A 7,481-nucleotide genomic window follows, 5' to 3' on the forward strand; every position below is an offset into this window, starting at 1 on the left:
GATTCCAGAATCTCTCTATGGGTCTACACTTAAAAGCATTTTGAATTCTACAGAATATTCCAGAATCTTGTGCTTTGTTGGCATGGCCTTCAACAACCTAGGGACACAAATTAATTAGAACTTGTTTATATAATCTAATGAATACCTTTAATTTATAAAGTTAGATAGGATCATTAGAATTTGTACTATTCTCTGACCTCTAGTTAGTATAAGATCATCATGTAATCACATAATTAAAATATTTTAAAAAGAGAGTGAGGGAGAGAGACAGAGACAGAGAGAAATACAGACACACAAAGACAGACAGAGAAAGAAGGATGGGATAGTTCTCAACATTAAAGTCACATCCAACCTACAAGCAACGTGAGTGGTTTTTAATGTGTTACTGGAGAATGGAAAAATGATACTGAGGCACAAAAATACAATTGGAATGAATTCAAAACTGAAATTCCAATACATATAAACATTCCAAGATGCATGGAAGTGGGGGTTATTTAGATAATAATTTACTTAGAAGATAAGCAGGATAAAAAATACAAAATACATACATAATGACATACAATTCTCAGAAAATGCACTGTATAAGTAGTTAAATGATATGAATAAATCATTTAATAAAAAAGGACTAGCAATAACTATGTGAATATATGCTCCAAATTACTGATAAAAGAAATGCATGTTAAAAGTACTTTGAGGTTTCACCTATTATAGCTTGCCATTTATTGCAATTATATGAATGCATTGAATATATAATATTGAGTGGATGGCATGCTGAACCTGGAATCTGGAAGACCTGAATTCAAATCCAATCTTATAAATTTACTAGTTGTGTGATTGATAAAGATAACAAAAGACAGGTACATGCCATGTTGAAGAGGCTCTGGGAAGAGAGATGCATTAATAAACTATTGGTTTCATTGTCAATTAATCCAATAATTCTGGACAATAATTTGGAATTAGGCAAGGTTCATAACTTTTGACCCAGTAAATCCACTCTTGCGTATATGCCACAAGGATATCAGTGATAGGAGGAAAGAAAATAATTAGAATATTCCTAGTAGCACCTTTTGTGGGAACAACGAACTTGAAACAAAGTGGATGCCCAAGTCCACAAATGCCCAAGTGAGCACATGTGGCCTAGGAGTATAATATAATATTGTACCATAAGAAATAACAAATATGAGAAATTCATAGACCCATGGGAAGACATATGAATTGATGTAGAATGAAATGAGACTCAGGTATAAAATATACATGACTAAAAGAATGTAAATGAAAAGAAGAATTTTTAAAAATGTATAATTATAATGATCAAATTTGTTGAGAAAAGCTGTAAAAATGTATTACTCTCCTTTTATTAATAAGATAAAAGATTATGGTTATGGAATGGGTTATGTATACCCAGATATAATCATTGGATATGAGAGTTTGACTTAACTTTGTCAAAAAGAAAGACTCACAGAGGCAAAGGGTGAAGTGTGTATATCTGGAAATGGCTAGGATATAAAAAGAAGACATCAATGAAATATCAATCAAAAAATCATCAAAATAAAATATTTTAAAAACATGATTCCTTATGTGTAATGATATGATAGTTTAAGAATTTTTATTTACAAATGGAGACCAGTTTTTAAAATGTCAGGTCTTTTTAAAGTTCAATGTGAACATCATTATAGTGTGGCATTGTGGATAGAGAACAGGATTTGGTGCCAGAAAGACTAGAGTTCAAATTTTCCTTTAATCACATATTGATAGGCTGTCTAGGCAAGTAACAATTCTGAGCTTCAGTTTTCTCATTTGTAAAATGGACAATGATCACATTTAACTCACTGAATTGTTGTGAGGGTCATCAGATTACTGAAGCATCCTATATGGGGTAGGCACCTTAAGGACATAGTCAAGAAGTCATTTCATTATGGAATACTGCCATTGGACCTTGGAGATCATCTAGTATAGTGGTCAGCAACTCACAACTCAAAAGCATCATGAAGTCATTCAAGTAAGTATAGATCTCTGAGGCAAAAATAAATAAATAAATAAAATCTGAACTTAAGTATTAACTACTTTTATTAGATATTTTATAGATTGTCAGCACTGAATCTCTACTCCTCCAATATAACATTTGAAGCTCTCAACCATACCCCTTTAAAGAGTCTGACTATGGCTCCTCCCTACTCACATAAATGCCCTTGGCTTCCCATTACCCTCAGGATCAAATATAAAATCTTCTCTTTGGCATATAAAGTGTTTCATAACTTGGCTCCTTCCTCCCTTTCCAGTCTTCTTACATTTTATTTCCTTTCCTACATTCTACAATTCCTTACACACGACACTTCTTGTCCCAACTTCATGAATTTGGAGTCTGTCTCCAACACCTGGAATACCTCTCTTTCTCATGTTTGTCTGTTGGCTTCCTGGCTCATTTCAACAATCACCTGAAATTCTACCTCCTATAAAAGCCATTTCTTATTCCCCCAATCATGACAATCTTTCCCCCTAAGATTATTTTCCATTTACACTCTATCAATCTTATTTGTACCTAATTCTTTACACATTTTCTCCCCTATTAGGATGTGAGCCCCTTGAGAATGGTACTCAAAATATTGTCCCATTTTAGCATCTTTGCTTTAATACTCCTCTTTAATCTTCCCTTCTGGATCTTCTTATTTCCCTACCTCCACTATTTACCATCTATACTCTGACAACATATTGCACTTATTAATGTGTCTGTGCTAATGGTAGAAAGTTACATTAGCATCTCATGATACTCTCTCCAGTTCCTAGGACCCACATTTATTTTATAAAAATATCTTCTGGAAATAATTATTTAATCATTCTATTATATTGTATCACTTCAGCATTTTAAGGATCTACAATTTTGTAAGTGTGAGTACACCCTTTATCAATGAAGAGAATAATTTCTGCATCTTTATAGATCTTTAATATAAGGTCTTTATGGTTTCTATAGGTCTAAAATATCAGCTGTTGGTCAACCTTCTGATGATGAGTTTCTCTGCAGATATTCAGTCCATTACTTGAAGCATAATTGAGACTTTATAGCTTGATAGTATCTACTAGGATTTATACTCCACTGCCATAGCCTTGGAGAACCCAGAATCAACTTCACACCACAAGAAGGGCTAATGTAAGACTTCAATAATACATAAAGTTGTTTGTTTGATAGGTGGTTGAGTTCAAAGAATTCATCACCTAGTGATGATCCTACTGGAGATGAGAGCTTCCATATTTAGTAAGGCTGACCATTAGAAAACAGACATAATTTGTTACAAATTAGTTTGTGACAAGTAAAAGGAAATAAAGGAAACGAGATAGATTTTAAAAACGGGGAATTTAAATAAAGCAGAGAGCTAAAGCTTTGAATGAAATGTTCTCATTTCGTGGATATTTACTTCACTGATTGAAGCAGCTGAGGATTACTGAATGTAAAGCAAAATTTTTCAAATGCAATTCAGTACCTCTTTTCCTTATATTCAATTGAATTACTCTCTGAGAATATTATCCCTACAATGGCTCTTCCCCCTAAATATTGCTAAAGCAGTACAGCAGTCTTAATTCTACATAAATAAACTTAGATCCCAAGAAATGAAATAACAGTGCAGTTACATGTCTATCAAACATTAGAAACAAGAAAGATTTCAATCCACACCTAACTCCTAGTCAGATATGTAAGAATAAATATTTAATAACCATCTCTCAAAAAAGTACATAAGAAATACCTTTAAGTTTAATATGTATTACTAACATTTTCTTAAATCTAGACAATTAACAAAACAACAAATTAATCCCTGATTTGAAGTTCACCAATTTCCGAAGTGAAAATGAAAAATTTACACTAAAATTTAATGATAGGTTCTTATAAACAAGATGGAACTGGTTCCACCATTACCCTGTTCCTAGTCCATTGGTCTTTCCAGAAACCTTATATTATCTACGTTCAAGACAACAGATATCCAAAGTAAAGCCATATCCTGGCTTGTGTTCATCAGATGTCTCTTCTACCAACAAATTGCTCATCTATTGCATCTTGCCTTGGCGAAGCAAGGATGTGATTAGATTGCTTGCTTTAGAACTCTGCTATGTATTTCCTGTGTCTAATGTACTGAAAACTAGATTTCAGTAGGTCTAGCTGATGGTAAAGAATTGTTTGTGAATTTGGCAGAAAATAAGATGCAAATGAGTACTTGAAACAATGACTCCCCTCACAGACAAACACACCTTTTCCACAGGATTGTACTACAGTCAAAAGACTGTTATACAGACTAAATAAACCTTTTCAGTAGTCATTATTTTGTCTGCTCAAGCAATACTAACTTAAAATTGCCCACTAAAGTCTTTCGTAAATGCATGGAGAATAGAAGCTTAGATAGAAGGCAATTGCCTCTTGTAGAAAGTGATAGTTTATATACCCTAGTAATTGTTATCCAACAGGGGTTACATAAATATAAAGTAGTATGGTCTTTGTGTTTAATTATGTTTCTAAGGTAAAAGTTTCCATGCCAAGTTTCATGCTGTTATACTTTGAATCAGAGAGAGTTGCTAACCCTATCCCAGAATAAATATGGATAGGCATGGCAGTTAACAACTCTATGGGGAACCACATTAATTATCATTTTTAATTTCCCTTCAGAAAACATCTCTGTCAATATTCCTATTGAAACAAAGATGAATGAGAGGGAAGGACATCAGGTTGAAGGAGAAAGCCATAGACTATCTAGTGATTTGGACTCTAGCTAGAATTAGCACACAAAAATACTAAGTCAGCCAATCAACAATAATTTATTAAGTATGTACCAGTCACTGGGCTTAGTGATGATAGTATAAAGAAAGATAAAAATAGTCTCTGCTCTCAAGGATATAATACTCTACTGGGGGAGACACATGTTGACAACAGATTGGAGTGTGGGGTGAGCAGGTGTAAGGAGTCAAAGATAACAAAAGGGTATTGAACTTATACAATGGAAAGAATGTGTGTCATTGAAAATAATGGGGAACTTGGGACTTCCTGGGGCAGAGCCAAGATGGCAAAGGAAAGACATTAAATGCACAGAGCTCCTGACACAATTACCCCCAAAACAACATTAAAATGACCCCTGGAGCAGCAAAACCCACAAAAAGACAGGCTGAGGTTATTTTTCAACCAAAGACAGCTTGCGGGGGGAGGTCATGCTGGGCTGCTAGAAGAGTCCAACCCCATGATGATGCCAACACAGTCCCCAAGCAGGCTGCACCAGAGAAACTTACCTCAAAGCCTCTGAATCAGCTGAAGTACAGGCATCTTCTGGAACTAAGTTTACAGTTGGGTGAGAGGGCTGAATGGCTGGCTGGGGGCAGGGAGGAGAGGATACAGGGGAGTCAGTGGGACCTAAGGAAGAATTCAGCATCCAACCCCAGGAGAGAACCATGAAGAAATATTGAGAAGTGGGAGGCCCAGGTTGGGATAGGGCACAGGCTCTTTGGAGCTGAGAACCCACAAAAAGTTTTGCTGGCTGGCAAATTAGCAAGTTGGCTTGAGGTTATCTTGGGACCAGAGAACAGGCCAGGTGAGAGAATAAATTTCTCTCCCTCAAACCAAAACCGCTGGGACCCTCTGAAACTTGGTACAGTGTAGCTTGGAGAGAGGGCCTCACTGTAAGAGGGAGTTAAAAGTCAAGTAAAAGACAGCAAGATGAGCAAGCAAAGAAAGTTGAGAATGATAGAAAGTTTCTTTAGTGACAAGGAAGATCGAGGTGCACCCTCAGAAGAGAATAACAAAGTCAGGGCCCCTACATCCAAAGCTTCCAAGGAAAATATGAATTGGTCTCAGGCCACAGAAGTGCTCAAAAGGAACTTTGAAGAGAAAGTAGGGGAGATAGAAGGAAGATTTAGAGAGGTGGAGGAAAGAATGGAAAGAGAAATGAGAGCAATGCAGGAGAGTCATTAGAAAAAAGTCAACAGCTTGAAGAGCCAAATGGAAAAGGAGATACAAAAACTCTCTGAAGAAAATTATTGCCTAAGAATTAGGATTGAACAAATGAAAGCTAGTGATCTTATGAGAAAACAAGACAGAGTAAAGCAAATCCAACTGAATAAAAAATAGAGGGCAATATGAAATATCTCCTTTGAAAAACAGTTGACCTGGAAACAGATATAGAAGAGATAATTTGAAAATCATTGGACTACCTGAAAACCATGACCAAAATAAGAGTTTAGATAGAATCTTCCAAGAAATTGTCATTCAAAATTGCCCTGAGATTCTAGAAGCAAAAGGTAAAATAAAAAATTGAAAGAATCCACTGATCACCGCCTGAAAGAGATACCAAATGGAAAACCTCCAGAAGTATTATAGCCAAATTCCAGAGTTCCCAGGTAAAGGATAAAATATTACAAGCAGTTAGAAAAAAGGAATTCAAATACTGTAGCGCTACAGTCAGGATAACACAATATCTAGTAACTTCTACATTAAAGGACCAGGGCAAAGGAATTGGGATTACAACCAAGAATCACTTATCCAGCAAAACTAAATATAATCTTTAAGAGGAAAAAATAGGACTTCAATGAAAAAGAGGACTTTCAGACATTTGTGATGAAAAGAAACCTGAATTGAATAGAAAATTAGACTTTCAAATAGAAGACCCTAGAGAAGCATAAGAAGGTAAACAGGAAAAAGAAATCATGAGAGATATTAAAAGATTAAACTGTTAACATTCCTACATGGGAAGATAATACTTCGAACTCATAAGAACTTTCTCAGTATTAGGGTAGCTGAAAGGACTACACTTACACAGAAGACACAGATCTGAACTGGATATGAAGGGATGATATCTGTAAAGCATTTATTTTTTGTTTATCCCTATTCTTTGTGGGGCAAGCAGAATGCGTTGTCTTATGTCTGAGGCCAGATTTGTCTTGGGACCTCCTGGGTCTAGGGCTGGTGCTTTGTCCACTGTGCCACCATGATGACATTTTAAAATAGCATTGAGGGTTTGGAGAAATGCACTGGGGTCAGGGTAAGGGGAGAGGTAGACTGGGGAGAGGTAGCTCACATGAAGGAAACAAGAAAAAAGCTAAAGGAAGGAAGGGGAAGAGGGGAAAGGAGTGGGGGAGTGACTGAACCTTACTAGGGAATAACATACATGCTCAAGGGGGTATAGTAATATATTTTTGCCCCGAGGAAAAGTGGGAGGGGAAGGAGATAAAGGGCAGGGGAGAAGGGAAGGAGGGAAGGGCAAATTGGGGGAGAGACCAGTAAAAAGCAAAACACTTTCAAGGAAGGTGAAGATGTTCTGCATAACTCCACGTATATGACTTATATTGAATTGATTGATTTCATAGGGAGAGGTGAGGAAGGAGGGAGGAAGAAAAATTTAGAACATAGAATTAGCTCAAAGACATTAACCTCATCAGAGTGGGCTCAAGGAAGGAATAACATACACACCCAATTGGGAGAAGTAATCTATTAAACCCTACAGGAATGTAGGAGG

This window comes from Dromiciops gliroides, chromosome 2 (assembly GCF_019393635.1).
Source record: "Dromiciops gliroides isolate mDroGli1 chromosome 2, mDroGli1.pri, whole genome shotgun sequence".
NCBI classification, from domain to species: domain Eukaryota; kingdom Metazoa; phylum Chordata; class Mammalia; order Microbiotheria; family Microbiotheriidae; genus Dromiciops; species Dromiciops gliroides.